Here is a 15,994-nt window from a genome sequence, read left to right as displayed (position 1 = left end):
TTTTGGATTTCACTTCTGTTAGCTCCTTCTTTTTTTTCTGTTCCTGAGTACAATTTCATTGGATGAATATCCCAAAACATGCTTATTAGTTAACCTGTTAATCGATATTTGATTTATTTCCAGTTTTTGAGTTATTAAAAATAAAGTTACCATGAACTTTTACATGTTAGTCTTTCTTTTGGTCATATCATAACTCACTTTTTATGTTGTTTTAAGTCATTTTTCACCCTTGTTCACGCTATCAACCAAGTAAAAATCTATTATAAAAGTATGTCCACACTGGAGAAAAATTGGTTTTCATGCTATATGTGGAAATATATACAAATATAGAAATGTCTTTATTTGAACAGAAATATTTTTATATGCTTTGTTTCCTTCCTTCTTCACTTGATGCCTTTACAAAAAATAGGAAACATATTATTATCACTCTTAGTTTACAAATGTGCAAACCTGGTATCAGAGGAATTAAGTGATTTGCTGAAGACCACACAGTTTATGAGTGCTGCAGTCAAGAGCAGAAGCTGCTTTCTAATTTCCTAATCCAGTGCACTTTGTACTCTACCACATAGAAACGGTTTCACTTCCTTCAAATGTATTTATTTAATACCCGCTACTTGCATACCTCTGTATTAGGATATAGGAGATCATATAATATACAAAAATAATTTGTGTGTTTCCTCAAGGGACTTATGATTTAATTGAGACTGCAATACCTCTACATGGAAAAAAGGTGAATGCAATTGTAAGGCAATAAATTAAGGATGTTAGAAACATGTATTCTGTGCCACATTGAATACAGGTATTGAATTCATAGATATTTAAATGAAGGAGTATGGAATTATTTGGAAGGATTCATTAAGGAGGTGATTTTTGTGCTAGACATAACAAACAAAATTATGGATTGGGAAAGAGCAGATAACAAATAAAGCTGGCCGGGTGTGGTGGCTCATGCCTGTAATCCCTGCACTTTGGGAGGCTGAGGCAGGTAGATCACCTGAGGTCAGGAGTTCGAGACCAGCCTGTCCAACATGGTGAAACCCCATCTCTACTAAAAATACAAAAAATTAGCTGGGCATGGTGGCGCGTGCCTGTAATCCCATCTACTGAGAAGGCTGAGGCAGGAGAATCACTTGAATCTGGGAGGCAGAGGTTGTGGTGAGCAGAGATCATGCCACTGTACTCCAGCCTGGGAAACAAGAGCAAAACTCTGTCAAAAAAAAAAAAAGGTAAATCTTGAGTTTCTATGTCTGTGTGACAAGGAGGGAGAAGTCTGGAATCAGCAAAACTAAAATGATTTACCTTCAGGTTGAATAGATAGGGTGTGGCCAGTTGAATGTGTGGCATTTACTCAATGGACAGTAGGGAGACTGTAGATTCTTTAGCACTGGAGACTAGTGAGTGACACAATACGAGTGATGTTTTAGAAAGAATCAATTGGTCTCAGCTTACAAAATGGGGTAGATATAGGAAAGAAGATCAAAGAGACTAGCTCAAAGACTATTGTAACCTGGCTATGAGGTGATGAAGACCCAGACCTGGGAAAGGAAAAGACAAATCTAACTGCCTTTACAAAAAACTGACAAGCTATTACAGCTCTTCACTGACTGGTATCCTAATTCAGAGAGATTCACATAGAATTTCTTTAGAAACTAAATATCCTTGTGCTAACAGAATCAGGTTTCACAGCTATAGAAAATGGTTGTAAAGCTAGGCTGCTTTATGAGACTTAATTTTGGCCTAGAGCTTAATTCCTTTTTGTTACAGTTCACCACCTGTCATCGTACCAAAGGATGCACTGACTTGCTTATTTCAGCTTCTTTCTTTGGCACATAGTTTAAAATAGCACCCATCAGTCTTAATTTCAACTATTTTCCCAAATGCTTCCCAGATTAATAAGTGCAGTATTGGAAGCAATGACCCCATAGGGGAATATGACAAAAATAGTTCACCCATAATTATAAGTAAAACCTCCTTTCATTGAGCAATGGGAAACTGGCAAAACCCAGCAGCTTTTCATACTGTGCTGTTCCAAGGGGTTCCTGGGCAAGTGTGCCCCAAGTATTCCCTTCTCCTGCCCAGTGGTCTGAGAGTTGCTTTGATTTTGTTTTCCATTTTCAGGCTGCCAGATTCAGCCTCATTTATCACACTCTGGGCACACATGTAGGTTGGATTCCAGTACTTAAATGAATCATCTTTATAAGCAGACCTCAATTCAAGGTATTTATGGTCATGGAAAGTTGAAGACCCCTCCCACTCTTTCTCGCCTCTGTAAAATATAAACTAAAGATGTAACTCTTGATTGATCTGGAAGCAAAAGAGGCCATTATTGTCAACACGGAAGTTGGTAATAATGAAGTTAAATCCCTCTTGTTGTTCTGAAATGAGGTTCTTTGGTTCTCAATCCAGTAATGTTTTCTATGTACTATGACAGGGAAAACCACATCAACTTGGTTGAAGATGTGGTTTTTATCTTGGAGAAGATGGTCTGCAAACCCTATTCTATATATGCACTATATGTAAGAATCATTTGATCTTGGAAATGTGACTTATCTTTCTCTGCCTCTTTTTTGCATGTATGGCCAGATGCAATGGCTCCTGATCATGAGGTTGGGAGTTCGAGATCAGCCTGGCCAACATGGTAAAAACCCCATCTCTACTAAAAAATTAGCCGGGTGTGGTGCCGAGTACCTATAATCCAGCTACTTGGGAGGCTGAGCAAGAGAATTGCTTGAACCTGTGAGGTCGACATTGTAGTGAGCCAAGATTGTGCCACTGCACTCCAGCCTGGGCAACAGAGCAAGACTCCCTCTCTGGGAAAAAAAAAAAAAAAAAAAAAAAAAAAAAAAAAAAAAAAAAAAAAAGTTGTGCCTATAGGTACAAGCAATGTACTACGGAAACACCAGAAGGTGAAAAGACAATCGGAAGCACTCAGAGACCATTTAATGGTCAGATGCATTAAACTGAGCTTTGAAAGGTAGACAGAATTTCTAGTTTAATCCTGAACAAAGGAGGGGTGCTGAATTTTTTTGGTGAGAGATTTCAACCTGTATTTTAGGAAGTCAGCTCTAGCAACGTGTGAAAGAGGAGTGGTATAAGAAACACTCGAGGCACAAACAGGCTGTCACCCCAGAAGTGGTACATTTGACTGTTGTTTGTGACATTATGGACCAAAAGCGTGAGGGAGACAGGGAAGAAGGAGAGAGGCCATGGTGGCCAGGAAATGGCTGTAAACATAAACATCCTCTGTGCCACACACCCAATCCATTCACAAGTCTTATGATTGGATACAGCTGTGACATCCGCCTGAGAACGCACCTATTTTTCTCCCTGTTGCCTGCCTTTGTTGAGCCCGCAGCAGCATTTCTTACAGTGGAGCACTTCCTGCTTCTTGAAATTCTTCCTTTTCTTGAGCTGCATGACACATTCTGGTTTTCCTCCAGCCCCACGGTTTCCCCTTCTCACTCTCCCTGGTGTCTTTGGCTCTGCCTACCTAAGGAGACTTCTATCTACACACTCTTCTAATTCCATGCCTTAGAACACCGACACTTTTCCACTGAATATCACGTTTATGTCTCTTTTTGTTGAACTTATTTCTAACTCCAGGGTCACGTCACTTTCCTCCAGTCTGACATATCCACATGACGTTGTGGTAGGCAACTTGGTAAGAACATCTTAGCCATAGTTCTCTACAAACCTGATCTTCTTTGAGTTCCTCCATCTCATACATGGCACCATATTTACTTAACTGCTGGTCCTAGAACCAAAATCTAGGACTTTTCCTTGGTTTATCTTTTTTTTCCAACCTCCATAGTAAGGTTGTTACTAAGAGCTGTTGGCTGGGCACGGTGGTTCACGCCTGTAATACCAGCACTTTGTGAGGCTGAGGCAGTAGATCACGATGTCAGGAGATCAAGACCATCTGGGCTGACATGGTGATAACCCGTCTCTACTAAAAATACAAAAAATTAGGCCAGGCGTGGTGGCTCATCCCTGTAATCCCAGCACTTTGGGAGGCCGAGGCGGGTGGATCACGAGGTCAAGAGATTGAGATGATCCTGGCCAACATGGTGAAACCCTGTATCTAATAAAAAATACAAAAATTAGCTGGGTGTGGTGGCGCGCGCCTTTAGTCCCAGCTACTCAGGAAGCTGAGGCAGGAGAATTTCTTGAACGCAGGAGGCAGATATTGCAGTGAGCCGAGACTGCGCCACTGCACTTCAGCCTGGTGCCTGGTGACAGAGCCAGACTGTTTCAAAAACAAAGACAAAACAAAACAAAAAATTGGCCAGGCATGGTGGCCCGCTCTTAGAGTCCCAGCTACTCAGGAGGCTGAATCAGGAGAATCACTTGAATCTGGGAGGCAGAGGTTGCAGTGAGCAAAGATTTCGCCACTGTACTCCAGCTTGGGTGACAGAGTGGGACTCTGTCTCAAAAAAAAAAAAAAAAAAAAAAAAAGAAAGAAAAAAACACCTGTAATGTTACCTCTCAGATCTTGCTTCTGCTCTCTATCTCTACTGCTTCTACCCTGGATCCATCATCCTTACTCGGGCCAAAGTAAAAAATTATAAACTAGTCTATCTACGTGTCTCCTTGCTTTCTGCAACCCATTGACCACACAGGAACCAGAACTATCTGTTTAAAGCTTAATCCCAAACACATTTGCTTTCATAAAAGAATTTTCTTAACATCCAGACACTTAGCTAAGTTTAAAAGTCCTATTTAACTGGCTGCATCAACTTTTATCTTAACTTCTCCCACTCTGTTTTTATTACCTCTACTCTTCTTTCCCTGAATATATCAAGCTCATTCCTGCTTAGCAACTTTTGTGATGGGCCTGTTCTTAGGACTTAGTGCTTTGCTTTAATGCCATCTCTTCAGAGAACCCTTCTTTTCTTATGTCTCAATATGAAGTCCCTTCCAACTCTGTCTGAATCACAAAATATTTTTCTTTCTTTCTTTCTTTTTTTTTTTTTTTGGAGATGGACTCTTGCTCTGTTTCTCAGGCTGGCATGCAGTGGCAGGATCTCAGCTCACTACAACTTCTGCCTCTCCAGTTCAAGCAATTCTCATGCCTCAGCCTCCTGAGTAGCTGGGACTACAGACACCCCCACCATGCCTGGTTAATATATATATATATATATATATTGACAAGGAGTCTTGGAGTCTTGCTCTGTCACCCAGGCTGGGTGCAGTGGTACAATCTCAGCTCACTACAACCTCTACCTTCCGGGTTCAAGCGATCTCCTGTCTCAGCCTCATGAGTAGCTGGGGTTACAGGTGTGTGCCACCATGCCCAGCTAATTTTTTTTATTTTTAGTAGAGACTGGGTTTCACCATGTTGGTCAGGCTGGTCTCGAACTCCTGACTTCATGATTTATCTCCCAAAGTGCTGGGATTACAGCATCACTGTGCTCGGCCTAATTTTTACATTTTTAGTCGAGATGGGGTTTCACCATGTTGGCCAGGCTGGTCTGGAACTCCTGACCTCAAGTAATCTGCCCACTTCAGCCTCCCAAGCTGCTGGGATTTCAGATGTTGAGCCACTGTCCCCAGCCACAAATTATTATTTCAATGAGTTATTTAAATAAATGACTCCTTAACACCACCATCCTAAATCAAAGTCATTATCCTTTCTTGCTTGGAATATAACAAACACGCTTGCTTAACTATTTGTATCACTTTAATATTCACCTTCTCTAACTCCATCTATACTTGTAGCTAGGATCTTTTCAAACTATCATCTGATCATGGCAGTCCCCTGTCCCTGACAGACACACACCTTAGCCACATTTACCTTCCAGCACAGTCCCTGCTGCTGTTCTCTCCTCAGCTCAATGTGCCTCTTCTTTGTCTTTTTGTCTTTTTTTTTTTTTTTTTTGAGATGGAGTTTCGCAGGGTTACCTGGGCTGGAGTGCAGTGGCGCAATCTTGGCTCGCTGCAATCCTTACCTCCAGGGTTCAAGCGATTCTCCTGCCTCAGTCTCCCAAGTAACTGGGATTACAGGGACCCACCACCATGCCCAGCTAATTTTTTTGTATTTTTAGTAGAGATGGGGTTTCACTATTTTGACCAGACTGGTCTCGAATGCCTGACCTTTTGACCCACCTGCCTTGGCCTCCCAAAGTGCTGAGATTACAGGCAGGAGCCATGGCACTGGCTCCCCCCCCTTTTTTTTTTTTTTTGATCTTATGTCTATAAAGAGGAGTGAGGAAGATGGTTCTGCTGCATTTTCTAGTCATCAGTATTCAGAACGGCTGTTAGTTTTCTACTCTTACAACCTCACTGCATTGCCAGTGCACCTTGCACCAGGATGTTTTTGCTGGCTTCTTTTTAATTTGTAAAGAGAAGGAACAGGAGGCCCAAAGGTGATTACCAGTCAGAGCAGTTCATCATTAAAAAGGTCTGAGACTTGTGGTAAGTAGATGACTATAAGATACAGGTCAAACGGATTTTGCACTATTCAGGCTCATGCTGAATTACAAAAATTAAATAGCACTCTAATTAACCAGAGTAGTTAGCACATAATTCAGATCTCTGGGAGTCTAGCTGATGGTAGGTTTTAAAAAAAATGTTTTATACTGAATAATGTACAAATAACAAAACAAATCCTGCTCTTGTTGGTCTTCCATAAACAGGCTTCAAGGGTAAGAAAACATTACAGATTTCTGCAAAAACAGAAATGTTCTTACTCTACAAGAGAAAAAAAGGTGAATTCTGCTTTTCAAAGGGAATAAAGGATTAATGTAGCAAGGGATGAAAGAAGTTTTGCATTTCATTTTTAAGCATTGTGCATAGCCTGATGTGGGCCTTTTAGAGTGATACCACGTGAATGAAATGGGTAGAAGGAAAGATGAGAACTATATCATATATAAGTGTTGTAACTAAATCTGCCTTATTGATTGCTTTTTAAAACTATGGAATACCACCAAATATAAGTTAACACACTAGAATACAACTTAGGTAAACCTGAAATTTGCTATAAAAAGAAAATGATGACATCTACAAACATTACTTACATATCTAATAAATAGATGAAAAACATGTTAGAAAACTCCTAAGAGAGACTTGAGATATGAGAGAACACTGTGTGAATACCAGAGAAATTTTAGAGGTATAGTCTCTGCACAGAAAACAAAAAATAAAACAAAGCTTGACTTTTTGCTATTGCACAAAAACGAATTGGGAAGTCACCATGAAATGTGAGCAAATTTAAAAGCTGGGACATGGAGCAGGGAAATGCATAATCTGGAAATAAGAGAAAATATTCACAAAAAGAGAATATAGCAAAGACTGTGTTTTTAGGTATCTAAAGTTCAAAGGCCAATTACAGTGATTCATGTTAAGGTTTAATTTTATGCTTTACAATTTCACTTTATTAAAAAATTTTTAAAGTAATAGGATAACAACTTACACTACTGAGCTTTCACTGTGTCAGACACTATGCTAAACATGTACATTATTCCATTTAAACTCATGACTCCACAGTTTCATGAAGAAACTGTGATTCACAAAAATATAGTAAGTTGACCAGAGAACTCACAGAGGATGAATCATGAGTCTAAGGGTTTCTTCCTCCAACATCCGTATCTTTACTGCCTAACTACTGCCCTCTGATATCTCCCTAACCTAAATTGTAAATTTTCCATGAAAACAAAATAAATAACTGATTAATATAAAATTTGCTCATATGAATCCACTTGTAAGGGGCTATACTGACCCATAATGCACCGCTTGAAATTTTATATGATTACATTTGAAAAAGTGGCTTGGGTGTCTTTCTTTTTGTCCATATCGGAATACTGTTTGCTGCAAACCATGATGCTATGTAAACAAACAGTTCTATATTTTGTCTTCTTCTGTGTCAAGGTTGTCTTACAATGATCTAGTAACTGGTACAATCTAGGCTTTAGTACTTACTTAAAAAAGTAAGAAAGTAACTCATGGATCTTACAGAATGACACTCTTCACACTGTATTTTTCTTTACATCCAATATGAGTAAAGGCATCTGATGCTCATTTTTTAAAAGCTACTTGAAGTTTAAAATATTGAGGAAAATTACAGTGGAGTTGTTATCCTTTGTAGCCTTGTGCCCACTGGATCATTTGTTAGGTCAAAAGTTTTTGTTTTCAGAATAAATTTGTTTTAAAAGTAAACATTTTTAGTTGAAAGCAGCAGAACAAAGTTTATGAATTTTTTAAATACCTTTTAATAATAGATCTATTCAATGGAAGGTTTACAATTTATGGCTATACCACTAAAAATGGGATAGGTTGTAACAGTATGCCTATTGCCCTTAATTTTCTGTTATAGACAGTAATATGTGTGTTTTTCTCAACTTAAATGGGCCAATATCATGCTGTTTAGATTACTATAGCTTCATAGTAGTTATATTTTGATAGGAGTTTGTGTGATGCCTTGAGCTTTGTTCTTTTTTGCTCAAGATTGCTTTGGCTATTTGGGGGTATTCTGTGGTTGCATATGAATTTTAGAACTCGTTTTTCTACTTCTGTGAAAATGTCACTAAAAATTTTATAGGGATTGCATTAAATCTGTATATCACTTTGGGTAGGAGGAACATTTCAAAAATATTATTTGTGCATATTCATGAACATGGAATATCTTACCAATTATTTGTTATCCTCTTCAATTTCTTTCATCAGTGAGTATATGAATCTTATCTCTTTGGTTGAATTTATTCCTAAGTTTTATTCATATATATATAATTTATATATGCATAAAATTGCATATGAGATTGTTTTCTTGATTTCTTTTTTGGAAAGTTTGTTGTTAATATATAAAAATGCTACTGATATTGTATGTTGATTTTGTGTCCTATAACATTGAATTCATTTATTAGTTCTAACAGCTTTTTAGGTGGAGTCATTAGCATTTCCTGTACTTAATATTATGTCAAAACAGCATAGTAGTACCATGAAAATAAAAATATAGACCAATGGAACAGAATAGAGAGGCCAGAAATAAATTCAGACATTTATAGTCAATTAATATTTGACAAAGGTACCAAGAACACACAATGGAGAAAGGACAGTCTCTTCAATAAATAATGTTGGGAAAAGTGGACATCCATATACAGAAGAATAAAATTGAACTCATATCTCATACTATATATAAACATCAACTCAAAGCATTAAAAATTTAAATGTAAGATCTGAAACTATAAAACTTTTGGAAGAAAACATAGGGGAAAAGCTTCTTAACCTTGTTTGGGACAACGATTTTGTTTTTTTGATATGACCTCGAAAGCATGGGCAACAGAAGCAAAAAGAGACAAATGGGATTGCATCAAACTAAAAAACCTCTAACAGCAAAGAAAACAACAGAGTTAAGAGGCAACCTATGGAATGGGAGAAGATAAGTGCAAACCATAAGAAGTTAATATCCAAAATATAGGTGAAACACGAATAACCCAATAGCAGGAAAACAAATAACCCCAATGAAAACATAGGGAAAGAGATGGCTCATGCCTATAATCCCAGCACTTTGGGAGGCTGAGGTGGGTGGATCACAAGGTTAAGGGATTGAGACCATCCTGGCCAACATGGTATAACCCCGTCTCTACGAAAAATACAAAAATTAGCTGAGCGTGGTGGGGTACATCTGCAGTTCCAGCTAATCTGGAGGCTGAGGCAGGAGAATCGCTTGAACCTGGGAAGTGGAGGTTATATTGAGCCGAAATTGCATCGCTGCACTCCAGCATAGTGACAGAATAAGACTCTGTGTCAAAAAAAAAAAAAAAAAAAAAGGGTGAGGGGAAGAACCTGAATAGATATTTCTTAAGGAAGACATACAAATGGCTACCAGTATATGAACAAATGTTCAGCATCATTAACCACCAGGAAAATGCAAATCAAAACCACAGTGAGATTCATCTAAAAAGTAGAGGTGATGTAAATACATACCTCTAACTTTGGGAAGGTTAATCATGAAATGTAAAGTTCTTAGTACTATGCCACCACAGAATTATAACAAGAGCTAACTATGACAGGCACAGTTATAACCTCAAGTAATAATACAATTAATAGACACATAATACAATAGTACAACTTACAAGCTTTTTTTTGTTTTGAGGGTCTTTTGGTTTTCTTCCTTGCCTATTTTCATACTTCTGAAATGCCTAAGGGAAAAATTCAAAACATATAACAGATACACAAGGGCACTGTGGAATATGGGCACTGCACCTGTTTACAGTCTCACTGGGGCTCGGCGGGGGTGAGGGGATTATTCAAGGCAGGCCTCTGGCTATGAACAATATAATTTTCTTTTATACATGGAACTTACAGTCGAGTCAGGGCTGGTAGAGGGAGAGACACAAACAATAGGAAAATTTCAAATAATATGAACTGCTATGAGAAATATAAAGCAAGGTGACAAGATAGAATAAAATTGATGGGTGAGTGTGGCCATTTTAAAAAGGGTGGTTAGAGAAAGACTCATTGAAGATGTGACATTCAATCTGACACCTTTATGATAAGAAAGAATGAGCCATGCAAAATTCTGGGGGAAGAGCATTCTGGGCAGAGAAAACAAGGGCAAAGGCCATAAAATAAAAACAAGTTTGGTATGTTGAAGAACAGAAAGCAAGCCAATGTAACTAGAGCACAGAAAATGTGAGATGAATGTTGAGAGGAAGTAGGAAATACAGGCAGGGGGATATGTCTTCGTAAAAAATTGAGACTTTATTTTAATTGCAATAAGAAGCCATTGGAGGGTGATTTGCAACTTGGAGGATTAATTTAGAGCTATCTAAATTATTTAAGAACTTTGGATGCTACAGCTAGAACAGTGTCTCAAAGCCTCAAACAAAAACATGATACAGAAAAAAACATTGAGAATGCTGTGAGCCATTGACCTCCTTTGAAACTAGAACTTAAGCCCTCATATCCAGATTCCACTTGTGAAGCTACATTTTATACATTTAACTCATTAAGATACATTTACAATTAACTCAGTTATGGTGAGATGTAGTGTTTTTAAATATGGTGTTCACTAAGGAGTTACTGAGGGTTTTGAAAAATAATCTGGGCCAGGCGCGGTGGCTCAAATCTATAATCCCAGCAATTTGGGAGGACAAGGTGGGCAGATCATTTGAGGTCAGGAATTCGAGACCAGCCTGGACAACGTGGTGAAACCCCACCTCTACTAAAATACAAAATTTAGCCCAGTGTGGTGGCGTGTGCCTATGATCCCAGCTACTTAGGAGGCTGAGACAGGAGAATCACTTGAACCTGGGTGGTGGAGATTGCAGTAAGCCGAGATCACGCCATTGCACTCTAGCCTGGATGACAAAGCGAGACTCTTATCTCCAAAAAAAAAGAATAAATAAAAATAATCTGGTTAGGCACAGTGGCTCATGCCTGTGATCTCAGCACTTTGAGAGGCCAAGGCAGGCAAATCACCTGAGGTCAGGGGTTGGAGACCAGCCTGGCCAACATGGTGAAACCATGTCACTACTAAAAGTATAAAAATTAGCCAGGTGTGGTGTTGCACACCTGTAATCCCAGCTACAAGGGGAGGCTGAGGCAGGAGGATCACTTGAACCATGTAAGAGGAGGTTACTGTGAGGCAAGATCACACCACTGCACTCCAGCTTGGGCGACAGAGCGAGAGTCCGTCTCAAAAAACAAAAACAAAACAAAACAAAAATCTATAGTTCTTGCTAGTATTTCAACTTTACATGTCAGCATTATTCATCAATTATGATAGCCCTACAACCTAGTAAAATGCTTGATACATATTAGATACTCAATAATTCTCAATTAAATCAAACTGAGCAAAATTATTATGTTAGCTTTAATCTGACTGATACACAATAGTAAATTTTGTGAATGTATCTCCTTTAAAAAAAAACAAAACAAAACCTGTGTCTTATTTTTGATAAATATATTGGGAAACCATTGTTTTTTCCAAAAGGTTTTTTTAGAGCTTTGCTATATTAATCACTATATTATCTTTATTCTGTGTCATGCAGTATACCTTAAGCATATGAATTTACTTCTCTATGGCGCAGAACTATTTTGGACTTATGTGAAGTCAGTTAAACCCACAATTTTTAAAAAACAATTTATTTTCACGGTCACCTAAGTATGCCCTTTTCTGTTTTTGCACATCATACAGAAAGTCATGAAATGGATAACCTTTGTCCTTTCCTGTTTTCATCTATACATCCTATAAGAAGAAATAAAACTATTTTTCAATTATTGCAGAAGGCAGTTTAAAATGCTGTTGTCGTTTGATCTTGTGCTGGCCTTTTGCTTCACTTTCTGCATTCCAGGTCAGGAGAACTAGGAACAGTTTCCCAAAAGTGCCATGCTCTCTTTCATGGTACCCATTCAACATTGGAATGTCTTTTCTGTCGTCTTCTTCTCCCTCCTCGGTAATTTGTTTTCAACTTTCAGGACTCAACTAAACTTTATCTCCAAAAATATTTTTTTGACCTCCCGTATCTGGTGAGCTGCTTGTGTTTTGCCTATTACCAGCATTATCATATGCCCTTGTAATTTCTCTATTTATTCTCAATTTCTTTCACAGACTGTCAACTCCCTGAGGGCTGGGACTAGTTAGGACACTTCCAACTCTTCCTCTTAACCCAAGGACTACCAAATAAGAGACCCTTAATAAAAATACATTGAGTGGATGAATAAATGAATACATTAGCTGTCATTTTTCCAGGGCAGATTGTAATTTAATTTGTTCTTATCATCCAGCATATTAAAAAGGGGGCTTTGTTCGTAATTTGTGCCTTTCCCAGTCTCCTGAGTTCTATTTTTGTGACTCTCTTTTATTTTATATAGTTTGATACTTAGCATGTTCCTTTAGAACAACATAGCTTTTAAGTCTGATAGAAAAGAAAGAAAAGACAATCTGGTATTGTTATAAATCTGCCCTTAGGACCTATTTCTCAGGAAAAGCAGACAGGAGTGAGTAGTGGTTGAGGATCTAAGAGCAGGCGGTGTCATTATAAAAACGAGAACAGAGCATCATTTCCACATCCACTTTCACTCCTCTGATATTCCCGCTCGCAAAAGCTCTGGCTTGATTGTTGACAGTCAACGAGTGAGAACTGTGGTTTCTACTGCCTTTATACAGGAAATCAGTGCGGCTGTATAAGAAGGGGTGAGAAATGGTGTTTCCTCTCATGAATAAAAACTATGTATCCTGATGTTGCTGACAAAGAGCCGAAGTTACAAAACCAATGATATACTCTCAGGGAAATGTAAGTGAAAAGATACTTACTATTTTTTTTCTTTCTTTTCTTCCCCCATTCCCCTAGCTCTTTCCAGTCAATTCAGCTGAAGGAACCAGGAACTGAGGAGGAAGGAAGTAATTGACATTCAAAGCCTCTATTTTTAGACACCTTTACACTTTCCTTTGCTTCTAACTAGCAAGGATTTTTCCAAACAAGCTTTTAATTAGCAGGTGAGTTTAATTGATATGTGGGTTTCTCAGAAGGGGAAAGGACTTCAGTGTGGAGAAGGAGGGGGAGGAACTCCATCACTCTCACTCACAATAGACGACCACTAATTCATTTGCACCTGGATGTTTTAAGGGATCAATTTACAGTAGCAAAGAAAGAAGAAGGCAGAGAATCAAAAAGGTTGGAATATGTCAGACAAGAAGAGAGGCACTATAATTTAACATGCTAGGTGGATGATTTAAAACTTGGAAAAACGTTGCTACCGACGTCCAAATACAGAAACTAACCTGTTTGCATATAGTCAGGTTCCGTCCAACTGCTGAGAAAAGAGTAATATTTCAAAACCAATGAAGCTAATTAAAAAAAAAAAAATTAGTGCAGAAAAGTTAAAGAACAAAATACATATTAAAATCACTGTTATTGATTTTAAAGAGTGTTTCATTAATTTACCTAAATGGTGACTTTAACTTACAAACACATTTTAAAAGTTAAATCCAAAGTAAATAGTCTTGTTTTCTTGTTGGGGGAGGAGAAGATGCGTAGTTTGTGTCTAATTTTGTAAACTGAGCGCTTGCAGGAACCATATGAAGGTATATAAATAATGAATCAGAAAACCTTTGGTTGCATGCAGTAGAGAAAAATACTGACTAAGGAAAGCAAAAAACCAAAAGAATAAATTTAATACATATTGGCTGTTCTCAGAATCGGATAAACTGCTGAGTAATCAAGCCTCACAAAAAAGTAAGAATTAAGGGAGCTCTGAAATCTAGAAAGCAGAAACCAGTAGAGAATTCCCTTGAGGCATCAGCCATCAGAATGACTCAGCACTTAACCATTTTATTTCCTATTGTTATTTAGATGAAAATCCCCGATTTCCAGATCTGATAGTCTAGCTGATTCATATAACCACTCATTGACAAGGGAGGTGACATTCTTCAGTCCTATCAATGTTTGGTGGGGAGAAATAGTTCAAGTAAAAAAATTCAGGAGGCTGATGCAAATTTTGATCTACTCTAGAGCTGTATATGTGTGTATAAACACATGCATATAACATATAACCTACACATGTGTTTGCAGGTGTACATTGTTACAAAATTGTAGTTACCTAATTTTCTTCCACTATTCCAGCACCCATGCTCTCTGCCTGCTGTAGCGTGATTACAGGTCTTGAATGGGCATGGTGAAGCTCTGTGCACACAAGCATTGTTCAAGTGCAGATTCTCCGTCAGCCAGAGTGGAAGTCTGCGTTCCAGAGGAAGAAAATTCTCATTTGACTCCCTCCAGGTAGGAACCATTAAAAAAAAAAATGGCTGCACTTTCACCCTTTAAGATGCCTTTTCAGATTATTTGATATTTATTCTTTAAAAAACCTTAAATAATAGCCTGGACCCTGCCGAGTTCACCATAGAACTGTCAGAGACTTGTATTTATTAGACAAATGGACATGGAACAGAGTCCTAAGAGAAAAGCAGGCTACATAAACACCTCCCACCCCTAAATTTCTGCTTTCATGATGGGCCCAGACTAAGACACTTTGTATTATTCTGATAGAGAGTAGTTCTTTGTTTGTATTGGGAAGGGATACTTTATTATTTAAAAATGATCCATCTTCTTCAGGATGAATTTTGGGGATTCCTAATACTTATCTTAAAAATTGTGTTTGTTCATCTTTGCTAGCAAAAAGAAGCGTGAGAATGTTTTGAAAAACTATTGCCTGACCTTATGGTTCGTCCTAGTGTTTTCTGGTGGAAGTGCATTTCTATCTTGGGCCTAATATTTAAATTCATAAATTGGGTAACTTGGCTTATGTATAGGCACTTTGGATATTTGTAAGAGAAACCTGAAGAGAATATCATATCCAATTACAGTTCTGCCCTGTATGATTTGTGGTCTTTTATATCCATCTTTAGAATGTTAGCGATGCAAGCTCTCACAGCAAGCAGCTACCCGAGTGTAGTGTGTGCCGACGATAGGAAGGTAATGAAAATAAGAACCCTTGAATGCTGTAATTGGTGATCCAACCTCCTAGACTACTGAAAATTAATTGGCCAGATGTTCCCTACCCAACTGTAATGGGGGATAATGTAGGAGACTGAGTTTTCAACCTTCCCCAGGTGTGCACATTTGAGCAGAGAAAAGTGATTATGAGTGACATGCTGACAGGTGCAGTGCCCATGTTCCACAGTGCCCTTGTGTATCTGTTATATATTTAGGATTTTCCCCCTGAGGCATTTCAGCAATATGAAAATAGACAAGGAACAAAACCAAAAGACCCTTAAGATAGAAAAAAAGCTTAGAAGTTGTGAATATTCTATTATGCACATATTAATTGTATTATTCTTTTAGGTTACATCTATTCCTGCTGCTGTTAGCTCTTGCTATGTTTATGTGCCAAACACTGTATTAAGCAATTTCAGCGGTGGCTACTTATGTCATCTCTATTTTTTAGATGCATCAACTGATGTTCAGAGAGATAGAGTCAATCTGTCACAATTATACAGAAAGTAAGAGAGTAGATCTTGAGGCTCTAATATCAGAGCTCATGGGCCTTATCTACT

The 15,994-nt window shown here is 38.1% G+C and overlaps 1 protein-coding gene across 10 annotated transcripts in view; it reads left to right on the top strand.

Moving 5' to 3' along the window:
- The window catches only part of TENM2 (teneurin transmembrane protein 2), a 3,817,113-nt gene that overhangs the window by 2,454,989 nt on the left and 1,346,130 nt on the right, over window positions 1-15,994 (top strand). For all 10 annotated transcript variants that reach the window (XM_074390353.1, XM_074390351.1, XM_074390352.1 and 7 more), the window contains 2 exons: window positions 13,293-13,438; window positions 14,565-14,720. The gene's annotated coding sequence lies outside the window, so the exon portion shown is untranslated. The remainder of the gene's footprint in view (window positions 1-13,292; window positions 13,439-14,564; window positions 14,721-15,994) is intronic.

This window comes from Saimiri boliviensis, chromosome 20 (genome assembly GCF_048565385.1).
Source record: "Saimiri boliviensis isolate mSaiBol1 chromosome 20, mSaiBol1.pri, whole genome shotgun sequence".
Classification (NCBI taxonomy): domain Eukaryota; kingdom Metazoa; phylum Chordata; class Mammalia; order Primates; family Cebidae; genus Saimiri; species Saimiri boliviensis.
This window is presented reverse-complemented; position numbering and strand designations above follow the sequence as displayed.